The following is a 16,455-nucleotide window of genomic DNA, read 5'->3' as shown; positions in this document are numbered from 1 at the left end:
TAAATACTTTCACTAAATGAACACAAAATGCATTTTAATGATACACCCATGATGGATTTAACTGGTTGAGTTTCTTATTTGCTGATTAACTAAATTAAGCAATTTGCAATGAATCTACTACTCAGTAATGCAAATTCAGAAGAAACTTTTCTTTAAAAATTTTTCTGAACATAAATTTGAGCAAAGTTTATAGGGTGTCTAAAATATAAAATGTATATTACTTGCATTTGAAACATTCTTATTTGTTACGAAGTATTTCACTTTTGGCCTTACTATGATGCAGAAATATATGCATCTGCATTCATATATGTAAATAATTCTATTGATGCAACATGCTTAATCAGTTTTCATATTGTGGCCACTGTCAATCTTCTACAATCAGTTACTAGAAATGAAATTAACACAACTACCTTTTTGCATAAAATCGCTGTAGCAAATCTGTCAGTATAGCTTGTGACTGGAGAAGATATCTGAGTAATGTCTATGTCATTATTCTAAGCCTGATGAATTAGGTGTCTAGTGATATTAAGAGTGCTTATGTGGGTGTTAGGCCCTGGTAAACATTTATTGCATTGATGCAGCTTGTGTGGTATGTGAAAGTTTAGTGTCTATTCTCACTGTTTACTGTAGGAAAAAAAAATTCCTATTTATTTCCTATAATAATTTTCTATTGTCATGTTATTTAGCTGGAAAAGGGTGTATTTCTAAATTTTGATCACTTAAAAATCAAAGACAGCACTTTATAGAATGTGCCCCATTTTTTAGCATAACACATAAACAAAGATGCATCCTGAGCTTCACTATCCCCATCCAAGTCCCAGGAAAAAAAAAATGCTGACCTTGTTATATTTACTGGGTGGGTGCAGAATTGTTCCATCACTACCCCGAGGGTTGAACGATGGAGCTTGTCAAAGTGAGGCCTTATCTAATGAATCATCTTATCGCAGGTGCACACCACACATATTAAAGTAGGATTGTATGAACAATGTGCCCTCTACAATAACCTTTCAATGTCTACTTTAACCCTTGTTTCAATCCCTTTTCATCAAAGGATCATTTTATGCAGCCAGCTTTAAATGGAGGCTCTCAAAAGCCTATTAAGATTTCTGGAGGGATGGGGTATTGGTTTGGAAGAGAAGTTGGTTATAATACCTATAACTCATACTCAGATCAGCTCCAACCTACAAACCTGCTTGTTTCTATCTGTGCTCCAGAAATGGTTTACAATCACCACTCACAAGAGGCACTTGGCACTGAAAGTGATCGTTATAAGAACTGAAGATATAAACCCAAACTAGTTATTCAGTAGCTTTTCCTTTACATATTCTCCCTAGAAAATGTATGTAAAGTATAGACATCCATTGCATGTTTAAAAAAAAGTTCCTACTGTGACTATATCACTGAATGAAACTACAGACTCCATCAGACTGAGTCTTGTTTATTCAACGTATAGTATGAAGTCCAATGATTCCACAGGTTGCAGAGAAAGGAAGAATCTTCCATTATTTATGGATGAAACTACACAATCTGACTGACTAGTTCTTTTAAATAAGGGTTGTCTTTTTATTACTTATTTTTACAAACACTTCTAGATTTAAAATCAGTACTACTGACCTCACCATAATATAAATAAATACTAATTAGGTAAAGTAACACCTATTTATGTAATATTCAGCATTAAACCATATTGCTTACAGCATACTTCTGAAATTATGCATCTGCAAAACAAGACTATTCAATATACTTAATCTACATTCCATAAATTAAATTACATTCCTTGCAAATTAAATAAAAATATAGAAACTAATATTTTGTTTCTTCAAAATTGAGAACATAAGTGTATGGTAATCTGGGATGCCTCAATTTGTTCATGATGTATTTGGACCTTATTAAGGAGCTTTATTTCCATGATATGTTAAGAATCTGCCCTTTGAACGTTGCCTTCTTCAAAGAATCACAAGTATGACACCCAAAATTCCCTCCTGCAACTACAAGGCTAGGTGACTTATCAGACTGTTTGTATGTGCAGTCCTTGTAACTACATGCTACTCCTTTTGTAGAAAGTCAGTACTTATAAATGTCCATCTGTCTGGCTAAATGTGTAGTGATCACTAAACCCAGGAGACAGGAAGCTGTAGGTCAATCAAAGATCCTGTGGCAAATGTAGGGAAATGATCTTTTAAATGACATATGCCATGGCCATAATTCCCAATAGCCTAAGAGTTCTTACAATCGCAGTTTAAAAATTATATATATTTAACAAATATTTATGCTGCACATTTGTTAATATTTTCATTTTTGTTTGCACAGTGATTGTATGATTTGTTTTTCCTTTGGATGGCAATATGAACTGTAATACCAAAGCTCCCCAATACCACTGTTAAAAGGAGATCTAATCCATTGGAATAGTATGTCTAGATCACCTGATTAATTTGATATAGTACAGATAGAAGACTCTAAATCAAATTTTCATTTTCAGAGGCATATTATGAAGAGTTATTGGCCCATGTAACGCTGCTTATATTCTGTTTGCCCTCAGCACTTTCCAAGAAGTGTTTGCAGGACTGGACTTTTATATATTAAGTATAAAGGCAAGGGTAGTAGAAATGCTAGAAACTACCTTGTCAGTTGATACACTCTGATTTCAAAGTGAAGCTGCCCACCCTTGAGCTTCAGCCTGCCCTTATAGTAGGGCTATAGTAGTTCCATTTCTGCACTTGAATTCTAAGAACCAGAAACTCCTCTATTTTTATCTGCAAATCAATGGAAATATTAAGAGGCTTGTGCATGTTTTCTGTGTCTATTATTTACATGATATGGTTATTTTAGCTGTTCTTTTAGCTCATTCGTAAAGAGATGGATTAATAAACGTTTGGAAGCATGGCTTATGCTTCTGGATTCTATAAATGCTACCTGCAAGCAAGTTGACTTGACTAAAATGTAGAACTACACTGTCTATCAATTGCATTCATGTAAGTCTTCTGACATCAGCAAAATCAAGTAATTTTAACCAACGCTGCTGAATAAGATCAGCTTCATTTTTAGAAAGATGTGAGATGCTTAATTGGGGGGGAAAAAAATAATCCTAATTCAACAGTTACAAAATACCATTTTTACCTTATAGAGTAAAAAAGTAGTTGACAAGAGCTGTTGATGTTATGAAATGTTTTGTGGTTAAAGAGAGCAATACACTGTATTTCCTGATAGGTTACTAAGAAAAGAGTGTAAGTATGGTGTAATTGTACAGTACATATTTCAATTGAACAGGAAATTTAATAGAGATAGCATCCATAGAATCCAAGCATGCCCTTGAAGGAACTCAGCCTTCATTGTGTCCATGGCTTGCTCTTTAGATACAAAACCTTCTGTATATGAAAAACCTTGGAGAGTTCTACCCCAGCAATTAACAAAAATAACAAATTTTTGAGAGTTGTAGTCCACAAGTAGCTTAGAAAACTAAATGGAGTGAGAGGCACTGTTGATCCAATTAGATAATAGGAGTACTTTGGTTCTCATTATTCTGATGAGAAGGTACACGTTTGCTCTTTGAGCTTCTTGATGGTAAATGGTGCTAATGAGGCCTGATGGATTCCCTGCTCCTAACAAGCCTCTCAGCAGAGCGAATGATTACAATGGAGATAGATTTGATGGGATGCGCTCCCTTTTGTAGTGTCTCAGCTGCTGACACTCTGCGACATAATCAGGTCACAGAGCCGGTCACAGCCATCAGCAAAAGCCATAGCTCTATCCCTCATTATTAAAGTGCATTATTCAGTTCTAGGCCCTCACAATACTGCCAAAGGCTTTTTCTTCTTCTTTTTTGTTAAGCATCAGTTCTCAAACACAAGGGTTAATAAAATCATCAGCTAAAGAACTAGTAAATTAAAGAAATGGAAATAAAGTGCTCCCTTTCAAATCCTTTGAAGGATCACAATTAAATAACCAGGGAATTTCTCATCACCACGTACTCCACAGTACAATGTAATATGTCATGTGCAATAAAAACAAGGAATAGGATTTTAGAAAACACCATTGTCCTTATTGTGGACTGGCTTGGAAAGCACCAAAATATCTCTCATTCAGAAGGGAAATTCTGCCCTGCCAACTGTTATGTATGTACATGTAGACATTATAATTTTCACAGTTTTCTGGGGGCAATTTTTGTTGCTTTTTTTTTTTCTCAATATGGTAAGAATTATTTGCAAACTGAATTTATAATCCTAAGCATAGAAGCTGTCTTGTCTTAGTTAAAGTGGCTGATGCTACAGTCTGGAATTGTATGGCCGTGGTGCTAGGACCAATTAATTCCCACGGATGAGACCATTGCTTTCTTTTGGGGAATTAGCTAATTTCAAAATGGTGTGGTAAATGGTGATTGTAGTTTTATTCTTTCTATTCTAATAGTGCTGAGTTGGGACTCTCTTACCTCCAGTGAAAAATACACTTTTAAAATCTGAGAACTTTAATGCATTTTAGTTAAATTGATTAGAAAAAATAGTGGAGTCCTAATTTTTTTTTGTTTGTTTGTTTCAGCTTAATTTCAGCTGATTATGAGTAGGTTTCAGTTAAATCAAATTAATACATTCTGATACTGAAATGCATAGCTTTACTAGGATTTACACTGGTTATTTTAAATCACTTTGAAGTACATATTCTGTGACAATAGTATACTCTCTTTTTTTGTAGAGGTATACACCTTACTAATCTTACCTTGCTGTATTCACTGTGGGTTTTTTTGCTCGTTTGTTTTTTAATCTGTGTTCTGTTGGTAGAGTAGGCATAATCATAACAAGAAAATGAGTATATGCCTCTAAAAAGCTACTTCTAAAACTTCCAGTGTCCTTGAGCCACAGCTTCAAGAATCTCTTGACAGCTGCAGGCCAATATAAAAATCTGTGCAAAGTAGTATAAACAATACTACAAAATTAGTAATGTTCTCCAAGAAGATATTTTGGAGACTGGCATGTGACCTAGACTTTGTTTTTCCCTAACTACAAAATTGGCAGCTGTCATTGAGAATGCAAAGTGGACTTCCTTCTGGGACTTGAATGCAGAATAATGGTTGTTACTTCTGTGTTGTTTTTTGTTTGTTTGTTTGTTTGTTTGTTTGTTTGTTTTGTTATTATTATTTTAACTGTTACAGAATTTCTAGGCATGTAATGAGTGTCAGTCCTTGAAGTGTTTCTGAATATGTGTAACTCATACTATTCTTCAGGTGTGCTATGTCCATCACACTTTCCTCTCAGCAACCTGGTTGCTTCATCTGGTTCAGCAAGACAGCAGCTCTAATACATGTTAAGCAATAATATTTTAGCCCTCACAACATCTAACTGTACTTAGAAAAAACTAAACAACAATTGTTTAAATGGTGGCTACTAACAATATCTTCCCAAAGTTAAGATTGACAGAAATCTGAATATGTGGTATCAGATTGGTACATACTAAGGAAATTAAATAAGAAGCCTGAGATAATAGAATAGACATGTTTTAAAGGAATGATTAGAAAGGGTTATTGTAACACTCAGATAATAGTAAGATTTAAGAACATTCCTTGGGAAACTCTTTGCCAGAATAATCTGTCTGGACAGACCTTCATATTAGTATATTAAATTACTACTGGGTGGAGCCTTACTCTCTATTTTTACTTTGAATACATGAGCTTGGCTGTTCACAGGAACAAAAGAGCATACTCTATAAGAAAAGGTCAGTTCTAAGAAAAGATTTGTTTTACTGTTAGTTTTCCCTCCCTACATCTAAATATAAAAGAGTCTGCTTAACTACCACCCATGTGAATTTGAATCAAAAGACAAATAGTTCCTTTAACACTTCTGCCGACTGTGTCTTAATTTTACTATAGCGTATGTCTTACATCAATTGCAGCCATAGTGAAATAAGCATAAAAATGTATGGACCCAGATCGAAGGTCATGCAAACTGGTAGTTTCGCTGAAATAGGAAGAGAGAGAGAGTAGGCTTATTTAAACCATGACAAAAGAGGGCTAGACAGTTTTGTATATTTTGGACTGTGATCACTGGTAAGTTTTGGATATCCACATTCTTAAAAACAGTCGAATTTTAAAAGTTACCATCTGCAATGCTGAAAAGTAATGTACAGTACTTAAATTCAAAGAAGGAAGTTTCAAAACACCGTGGTGCCACCAAATTTAGTGGAGAAAAACTAGCCTTCTCTTTGTAAATAAAAATAATCCAGCACTAAAAAATATCCAAATTTAAATGGTAGCAAAAATGCTTCAGAATCACAGTATTACAAGCTAGTAACCTGCCAAATTTAATGTAGAAGTAACACTTTCCTCCAAAACTGCTAGAAAATGGGTATTAGAATGAAGCAGTTCAGACTAGTTGATGAACTGAAATCAAAACTCTTGTACAAGTGGAGGAGATTCCAGTTAAAAAAAAAATAAACCCACCAAAAGCCAATATATTGTAAATGGGAACTGCAAGAGAAACACCATTATTTAAGAATGATGTAGAACTTTTTCCTTGTGCAAAATACATACGGGAACTGTACTGGTTCACAGCTGCAGTTTTCAGTTAGATTTACCAAAAAAAGTCAATTGTGTACTGAAATTCCTATGAGCTTGAATATTATTAGCATCTATCCAGAAAAGCCTCTGAAACTTCTTTCATTTAGATTTCACCAAATCTTACTTTGAGTACCAAGCTTCACATTTCAGACCTATAGCCTCTTGCCTGGATCTCTGTCAAAGTTCTGGATCTCTGATAATTTTTTTTTTTCAGAGATGTCTAAGTCTCATTTTCAAAACCAACTTATATACATATAAGAGTCTTGAGTCAGTTTTAGAAGTATTCATGCTTTAAAGTGTCTGTATCATAAAAGAACACTGCAAGCAAACTCTAAGACACAGTTCATTTATGTATCACAAACAGTGCCATTTTAGCATGGATCCCAGAAGCCAAAAGCCTTGGTAGAATGGTGTTAAGGATGAACTAATTAATCCTGCTTCTCAACAAGGTAACATAGGATCTAGCTCATTAGTCATTAGCTCTAGGGTATGGTAGCATGCTGTATTACATGTAGTAAAGACATTTTGTAGATATCCTTAAAAGCCTGAAGCATTTAGGTACTTTTGAAAATGTTATTCACTGATCTAAATTAAATCTTTCCAGTCTGAAATACTGTCCTTTTGTCAGTGTCCTCTTAATTACTCTTGCATGGAGGAGAAAGCCAAAGTAACTATTATTTCTGCTTTCCTACTGTTTTCATGAAAGCTAACCAGTAAATAAAGACGCACCTACTACTCCTGTAATCTGCCCAGCATCATGAGGTGGTTATAAGCATGGCGAATTTTCATTGTTATCACTAGTGACACACATCACAGTCAATGAAATCTCTGCTCTGTGGATGTTCTTACACTGCTTTTCTTATCACTGTATCTTATCACCTTCCAGTAACGTATTAAGAACATGACTACTGACTGTCACAAATCAGTCTTCTCCTTCCAAGGAGAACTTTGTAGTATAGGCTGTGTGTCTGATAAGGGCATTTGATTTTGTCTCATTTTGTTAAGATTTTGTTTTGTTTTCTTCTTTCACTTTGCAGCTAAGGTGTTGTTTTCGTCTAGTTTTTAAAATACTTTGAAGATTCATATTGCTGGTATTTGTGTTAGAGAATGACAGATAACAGAAACGTGCTTAGCTTTTGCAGCAGAATGAGATGAAACCAATGGTGGTAAACTGATGAATGGGGCTTTATTACTGTTGAGATTTATTCCATGCCCTTGACCAGCCACTGAAAACAAATTCTGCCATACATAGAGAAGTTTTGACCAATATTATTCTTGACGATTGAGTTTAGGAGTTATGTCCTCTGTCCAGGAGTGTTAGGTGACTATTTAAATTCCTGGGAATCTGACCACAGAGGAACTTGAATGTAAATGCTGAAGTCTTCATGTTCATTAAAAATCCCTTAAGATGGCATTATCAAAGGAGTGGATAGAGCTGATGTATGTGATAATAAATGTCCTTTCTATATTACTGATGTTTCCCAAGCAGTGGAATTTTCATGCTCAGGGATATTAGATAATTTCATGCCTTCAGGAGTTGATGAATTTGAGAATAATTTGAGGCTACATCATCATACAACTAGAAGTGATGGAAGTCCTGCTACATGAGAAATTAAAATGAGAATGGCATCCAAGATTGTTCTTAATTTTATCATTTCTCCTTTGGATTGTCCAGAGCTTCTTACAAGAGAGTACTCTGTGAGTTGCAGCTGATAAAGGCCGTAGGAAATCACTCTGCAAAAAGTGGAAGTCAGTGTGAAATGATATATATTCGAGGTCCTTGACTGACTGGTTGAGTGCTACTGCTATTTCAGGAAGATTTGGAATTTCTTAGAAGTCACAAGTCTTCATGCTCAAAAGGAGTCCACTGGACTTTCTTGTAAGGCTGTAGTCTTGACAAATTACTGTGAATGTTCTGAAGATACCAGTGAGGAGATAAAATCTGGAGATCCTATGACTGCCGAGCAGTCAGCATTTGTTTTGAAATCTGAAAGAATGAGGAGTTTAGATATATTAGCAATATCCTATGAAGAATTTCAAAAATAAAAAAATTGTCTTCCCTATCAGTCTTCATAATCAGAGGACAATTAAAGCTTCAGAAGTGCTTTATGGGCTAATTTGACAGTAAGCCAACAACTGAGTTGTACTCGTGTCGTTTTTGTAGCAATAGAACCAACCAGAAGCAGATTGACTTGCTTCCAAGCAGTACTTTAAACAGGAGTTATTCTGAAACAGAAATAACTCAGATTTCTTGTTTGAGTCTAGAATATTGCAAAGAATTGTGTGAAAATGTTTTTTCATATGTGTTTCATCTGTGAATAGTGTCAGGGAAAGATCAAGCAGAAAAAAAATCATAGTCCTAACCATGAATGGACATTCAAACTATCTTTATAAAAGTACATATGAGTTTATCATTTTTCTTCAGAGACTGACAGTGTTATACTCCAGCATAAATGTATGTAAATGGCCCAGATATCAAAAGGAAAAAAGGACTTTGAAATACCTATGCCTGTGTTATTAAATGTATACAATTTTTAAAGTACCTTAAAAAAACCTTTAAAGTATAACTTAAACTTCCGGCCTCACACATTATTTAATTATTATCTTTAGGATAAGTATATCTTATAGAAGATAAATGTATTATTGTCACATCATAATGAGAAATAATGACAGAATCTCTTTCCTTAAGCACAGAAAAAGAACTTATTAGTAACAAAAAATAAAAAATAAAACACTCATACCCCTCAAGCAATTCTGTCTCGGCTTCAGAGGCAACCTTTCCTAGTTTACTCTCATGTCTATCTTTGTGCTAGAGATTCAAGAAAGCAATTCATACATCCTGCCTGTTTTAAAATCAATCCACTTTTCAGGAGATAATTTAATATCAAGACATGATGTACCCAGTATCTAAATATACATTCATTTTAATGTTTGACGCATCAAATACTCTGACATAGCCAGCTTTCAAAATAAATGGTTTGTTTTAGAGGTTGGATATGTCATATTAGCATCCACCCAGCAGATAAGAGAAAGAGAAGTAGATCAGAGAGTGATCAGGACATCAGGGAGACAGTTTAGAGAGAGATGAGAGAGTCCAGGTGCATCTTGTAATGTTAAATAAATAAATAAATAAATAAATAAATAAATAACCTAGCTAGCAAGGAAGAAAATGTATAAATAGGTCATTGCAGCCACATTGAAAAAAAGTTTAACTTTTTAGTCATCATCTTCATTCCCTTCATTGCAAGCTGCACATTAAGGTGAGCTACAACTCTCTTGGTAGCACAGATAGACAGAGGGCCTCAAAGTAAAGATTATATAAGACTCATGCAGTGCCCTGTTTTTGAGGTGGAATCAGCACCATTTGGCACGCTAAACTTTCAGTCTTCTTTTTTTCTCAGTTCTTTTTATCACCTGTAGTCCATTGTCACCTGTCCTGATTTTGCTCTTTCAATTCCCTCCCTAAGTGGAAGCATAAAACCATGTGGAAGCAAAAACACCGTTGAACAAATATCTGGTGCCAATGTCAATGAAGGACCCCAGAGATCCTGGCATATCCAGCTTCCTCATTCTTGTTCTACTTCCTGTATCTCTACTACTTCTGTTTCTTGTCAGCAGCTCTTTCCCTCAGTTACTTAAATGTAAGTCCTCAGAAGTATTGTAGGTGTTATACAGTATTTCATCAGGCCTCCTGTAGCCAATTCAGAAAAATATTCTTCCCTCTACGTCTTATCCTGCCTAAATTCTAAAGCATTTAAGATAGAGTAGGTGCCTTACTTTTCTTCAGCTGATTTGTTTCCCACTTACACGAACACGTGCATGTGTTTCCATATATGAATACACAGCTTAGCATATGTGAACATCATCATCATCATCTATTTTTTTGAAGCCCCAAACCATCACTGCAAGCAAATGGAAGACAGATTTTGAAAGGACCTCTAAATCTCAGAGCCAATTTTAAAAGTATACTGGAATCCCTGGAGCTTACTTGAACCTTCATGTCTTCAGGGAGAATACAAGTACTCGCAATGACTAAAGATTACAATTTTTTTTTAATTACCTCATTCAGTCACGCTTGCATTCCCTGAACCTCTGCAATCTTTTTGACCTTTACCCTGGATACAGGTGAAAATAAACCAAGCCTTCTCTTCTTAGCATGAGAGATGCCATGCTGTTCTCTTTTACCTCAAATCTGTCTCTAGAGTAATGTTAGAAATATATATAATCATAACTGCAGACTCTGTATTAACTGCATGCAGCCTTTTAATTGAGAAATAAAACTAGGCTTGTATTTTTCTAACTGTTTAATTCTTGCCAAGAGATGAATGGTAGTGAATGATTGCAAAATTGGAGTTAGAGGATTCTGTGTCTTAAGATACTACCCCTTCACTACTAGGCAGTACACATGGCCTGTATTGGCAGGCTCTGCACAGGAAGACAGCGAGGTATTTAAAAGTTCAAGAAAATAATTTTGAAAGATACTCCTTTAGCTAAAGCAGCAAGTTTAGGAATCTCTGGGCACAGAAGGTAGATAAATCATAATGTTCCCGGCTTCAAATTAGAACATTTTATTGAAAAGAATGCCACATTCTCTTCTGTCACATTGGAGAATTTTTGCTACAGTGACCAAAACACTGTCCTGCACAATATCCTGGTCACTAAATCAGAGAAAAATGGATTTGATGGATGGAACACTCAGATGAAGATGGATAAAGAATTGGCTGGATGGTCACACTCAGAGAGTTGACCATCAATGGCTGTGTCCAAGTGGAGACCAGTGACAGGTAGCCTTCCTTAGGGATCAGTGTTGGGACCAGTGCTATTTAATGTCTTTGTAGGCAACATGGACAGTGGAATCAAATGCACTCTCAGAAAATTTGCAGATGACACGAAGCTGAGTGGTGTAGTTGACATACTAGAGGGAAGGGATGCTATCCAGAGGGACCTGGACAGGCTTGAGAGGTGGACCCGTGCCAACCTCATAAAGTTCAACAAGGCCAATTGCAAAGTCCTGCACCAGAGTTGGAACAATCACAAGCACAGATACAGGGTGGGTGGAAAATGGCTTGAAAGGGGAAAGAGAATTTGAGGCTTTCTGGTGATGAAAAACTCAACATGATCTGGGCGCACTTGCAGCCCAGAAGGCCTACTGTATCCTGGGCTGCATCAAGAGAAACATGACCAGCAAATTTAGAGAGGTGATTCTGCCCCTCTACTCTGCTCTCGTGAGATACCATCTGGAGTACCGCATCCAGTTCTGGGGCCCACAACACAAGAAGAACATGGAGCTGTTGGAGCAGGTCCAGAGGAGGGCCGTGAAGATTATCAGAGAGCTGGAGCATCTCCCCTAAGTGGACAAGCAGGGAGAGTTGGGGCTTTCCAGCCTGGAGAAGAGAAGGTTCCAGAGACACATTACAGCATCCATCCAGTACCTGAAGGGGATCTACAGGAAAGCTAGGGAGGGACTTTTTAAAAGGGCATGTAGTGACAGGACAAGGGGAAATGGATTTAAAATGGAAGAAGATAGATATAGATTACATATTGAGAAGAAATATGTTATTGTGAGGGTGATGAGACATTGAAACAGATTGTCAAGTGAGGTTGTGAATGCCCCCTCCCTGGAAGCATTCATGGCCAGGCTGGATGGGACTTTGAACAACCTGGTCTAGTGAGAGATGTCCCTGCCTATAGTAGGGGAGTTGGAACTAGGTGATCTTAAAATGTCCCTTCCAACTCAAACCATTCTATGATTCTGTGATTCTATAAAAACAAAAAACAGCCCACAATATTTAATGACTGCTTAGAAGGTTTAAAAATATGGGTTTTAATTTTCTTCACAAAGATGCAAAGAACTACCCGATGCTTAGTTCACCAGATTCAGAAAAGCAGATGAAGCCTTGATAAGATTATCTTCCATGAAGTCTAAAAGCTGACTGAAACTGTTTTAAAATTGCAATTCCTAATCACAATTATTTTTTTCTTTGGTGGGGAGATACAATAGTGTGTAATAGGATACAAAGGGTATGAAGACGAAGGACAGGAAAAAAGACTTTTTTTCCAGCTTCCCATTTAAGAGTATTTATTTCAAACCTAAATGTCAGACAGCTGTCCTAGAAATATTGTTAGTAATATACAGAAGCAATGCTTGTGTTGCATACTTAGAGCTTGCTTACATTGAATTTCTTTGACAACAGTATACTACATCCTATGTTTTGGAAATAAAATTTCAACAGTAAGTGTGCAGGAGCCTTTTTTTAAATACAGATGAGAATATATGTGTTAAATATTACTGAGTTGAGCTCCAGTTCTTATGAAAAGATCCATCAATGGAAAGTGAAAAAGCAATTACTGAGTCAAGCTGCACCCTTGGCTCCCTCTTGCCTTTTATTTCTCCATAAAATCATATGCAGTGAAAAGAGAACAAACATGAATGATACATGCCTGATTCACTAAATCATGTTAGTCTCTGGCAAAAGCACAAATGCAGAAATGTTTACATAGCAAACCAGGCCCTCAAGAACACACAGTGAGGGGAGATAACTGGTCATTATGTCAAGAAAGCCTTTTCTTACTGAGTTTGCATAGAATCATAGAATCATAGAATGGGTTGGGTTGGATAGAACCTCAAGGATCAAGTTCCAACTCCACTGCCATAGGCAGAGTTTCCAGCTGCTATATCAAGTACTAGATCAGACTGACCATCCAACCTGGCCTTGGACACTTCGGCGGATGTGGCATCCACAACCTCTCTGAGAAGACTCTTTCAGCACCTTACCACTCTCTCAGTAAAAACTCTCCACTGATATCTAATCTAAATCTTCCCTCCTTTAGTTTAAAACCATTCCCACTTGTCCTGTCACTATCTACCCATGTAAAAAAGGTGATTTCCCTCATGTTTATAAACTCCCTAAAAATATTAAAAGGCCACAGTAAGGTCTCCCTGAAGCCTTCTCTTTTCCAACTTGAACAATCCCAGTTCCTTCAGTCTATCTTCAAAGGATAGGTGCCCTTGGATCATCTTAGTGACCCTCCTCTAGATCCTCTCCAAAAGCTCCACGTCTTTTCTGTGTTGGTGTCCTCAGACTTGGACACAATATTCCAGCAGGCACCTCATGAGGGCAGACAATCACCTCCCTCACCCCGCTGGCCACCCCTCTTATGGTGGAACCCAGGATGCCATTTGCTTTCCAGGCTGCAAGTGCATGCTGCTGCCTCATGTCAAGTTTTTTGTCAGTCACAACCCCTAAGTCTTCTCAGCAGTGCTACTCTCAAGGAGTTCTCCCAGTCTATATTCCACTGAATAGAATAGTTCACCCTTCAAATCCATATCTCTCCAATTTAGAGATAAAGATATTGTGGAGGACCATGTCAAAGTTCTTGCAGAAATCCAGGTAGATGACATCAGTTGCCTTCCCTTCGTCCACCAATGCTGTCACTCAATCATAGAAGGCCACCACCTTCCCTTGGTGAAGTTGTGCTATCTTGGATCACCCACTCATCCCTCATGTGCCTTAACATATCTTCCAGGATCTTTCCAGGCACAGAGGTAAGGCTCACCTGTAGTTCCCTGTGTCCTCCTTCCTTCCTTTCTTGTAAAGGAAATAGAACATGGAAATCTGACTTCCAAGAGATGGTTAGCAAACGTCTCTAATAAATTTTCAGTCCACAGTCATTGCTCTGTCCTTTTTTTCACTTTTTTTTTTTTAAGACCTGTGTAAGTTATACCTCCCACCCAGTGAAATGTCTCAAGATATTACAAGTCAAGTTGAATTTAGTTAAGTGGATCATCTAACATTCCACGTCTATGTTTGTGTAAGACAGAAGTGGTCAAACAGGTTTCATTTTGTGCATGTTGTGTCCCTCAAAGTGTATGGTTCAACTTGTCAAAACCTTGTCTTATTTAAGTAGTAACTCACAGAGGCAGAGAAAAAGAAGTAAAAATATAGTTTATCCTCTTTATTTGAAGAGCTTTTATGATTTATTTAATTACCTAGATTTCTTTCCTCCTTTTGTATAGTTAAAATATTCACATGTTAAATAAAAGGTAACAGTTTTCCAAATGACCAAGAGGCTGTATGTCAATATTAGAGTTATCTTTGGTGTTCAGCAAAGTACTGCATCTCTTTAGGCTTTTAATCCTAAATTCAGTTTTCCTAATTTTAACCATATGAAATTTAGCTTCAGATGCATCAAATTTAAGCTACTGGCCTAGTCTTTTCTTTCACTACTGGAAAAAAATAGGCACTTCTGAAAACAAAAATCTCACTGTTCTCAGGCATGTCTTTTAGGCTGAGATGAGTCATGTTGTAGAGGCTCCTGTCCCTCTACATTGAACAGAGAACTCAAATGACAATCTACAACTAGTCTTTAATGTTAACTGGCTAATGTTAAATGACATAAATTCCATCCCTGGAATACCACACATAGGTTATTTTTAGTGGGTCTTCAGTTATAAAAAAAAAATATGACTTTGAGCCTGCAGTAGTCAAGATGAAATCTCTCCCTTTGATAGATTACTTTATGCATTTCTTTGTGTATTTACACTATTATTTTGGTTCGGACAACAATGGGGTGTACTAAATTCTCAGACCACAGTCCAGTTTAAAAGAATTTCCAGCACAGCTCGGAACAGCAGATGCTGTAACTCATAAAAGACTCATACAGCATAAGAACTTCTGTCCTAAAAATAGGCTTAGGTTCCTGTGTAGTTTTATCAGTTTAGTAGTTTAGTAGTAGTTTTAGTTATGCATCTAAGTCAAACTAAACAAACGTTTTAAAGCTCAACCATTGTATTTCCAACTTTACTAAGCATTGCTAAGATTTGTTTTTACTCACGGATATTATATATATGATCAGAAGAGGAGCTCACATTTCATTCCAAATATTCTGCTTTTGTTCAGAAACAAAAATGGGATGTTGTTGGTGGAATTGGCCTCGTTTTTTTTAACTCTAGTCTGTATTGTGGATGGTTGTGGTGGTTTAACACTGAAGGCTGAGCTACACCGCATCATTCTTTCACTCTGCGGAAAGAGCTCATGTACTGAGATAAGGACGGGGAGATTGCTCACCAATTAATATCACCGGCAAAACATTCAACATAGGGAGTTTAATATCATTTGTTGCCAATTGCTAACAGACTAGAGCAGTGAGAAACTAAAAATAAGCTAAAATCACATCTCCCCACCCTTCTCTTCCACCCTCTTTACCTCCTGTCCTTGCCTGTCACAAGGGAATGAGGAATAGGTGTTCTTGTCAGTTCATAACACTTCATCTCTTCCACTCACTCCTTCATGGTCGCTCTGCCTCTGATCCAGCATAGTGTTTGTCCCACAGGATGCTGTCCTTCATGAACTGATTCTCTTTGGGTTTCCCGCAGGCTACAGGTCTCCAATCACTGTTCCAACATGGCTCCTTACCATGGGGTCATTCCTTCAGGAGAGGACTGCTTCAGCACAGGTTCCCATGGGTGACAGCTCCCCCAGCCCTGCTGCCCCACTGCAGCTCCCTCTCCAGAGGCAGCAGCTCCAGCCCAGGACTGCTCCTGCAGGGACTCTCCATGGGCTATGGTCATCTCCAGGCCATATCCACTGCTTCCCTGTGGGCTCCTCCAAGAACAGACTCATGGCTCAGCTCTGGCAGCAGCAGAAGCTTTTGGAACTGACTCTGATCTGATATTGAGCAGCTGCTGAGTACTGTTCACAGGGGCCACTGCTTCATAATTCCTGCTAGAAATATCTTGACAAATAAACAGTGGTGTCATTAGTAGCCTACTAAACAAGAACTCAGAATCATACAGCCTTTTTACACAAGGCTGGACCCAATTGCATTTGAACACCATTTGCAGGCATTACAATGAGTGTATGGAGCACAAGATAATGTTCTTATTACAGTGTCACTTTAATAGCAACTGA

The 16,455-nt window shown here is 37.1% G+C and overlaps 1 protein-coding gene across 1 annotated transcript in view; it reads left to right on the top strand.

Annotated features, from left to right (window-relative positions):
* The window catches only part of POU6F2 (POU class 6 homeobox 2), a 312,241-nt gene that overhangs the window by 261,287 nt on the left and 34,499 nt on the right, over nt 1-16,455 (top strand). The window lies entirely within an intron of this gene.

Source organism: Cyrtonyx montezumae, unplaced genomic scaffold (genome assembly GCF_038088225.1).
Source record: "Cyrtonyx montezumae isolate F1298 unplaced genomic scaffold, pur_monq_1.0 scaffold_8, whole genome shotgun sequence".
NCBI lineage: Eukaryota > Metazoa > Chordata > Aves > Galliformes > Odontophoridae > Cyrtonyx > Cyrtonyx montezumae.
This window is presented reverse-complemented; position numbering and strand designations above follow the sequence as displayed.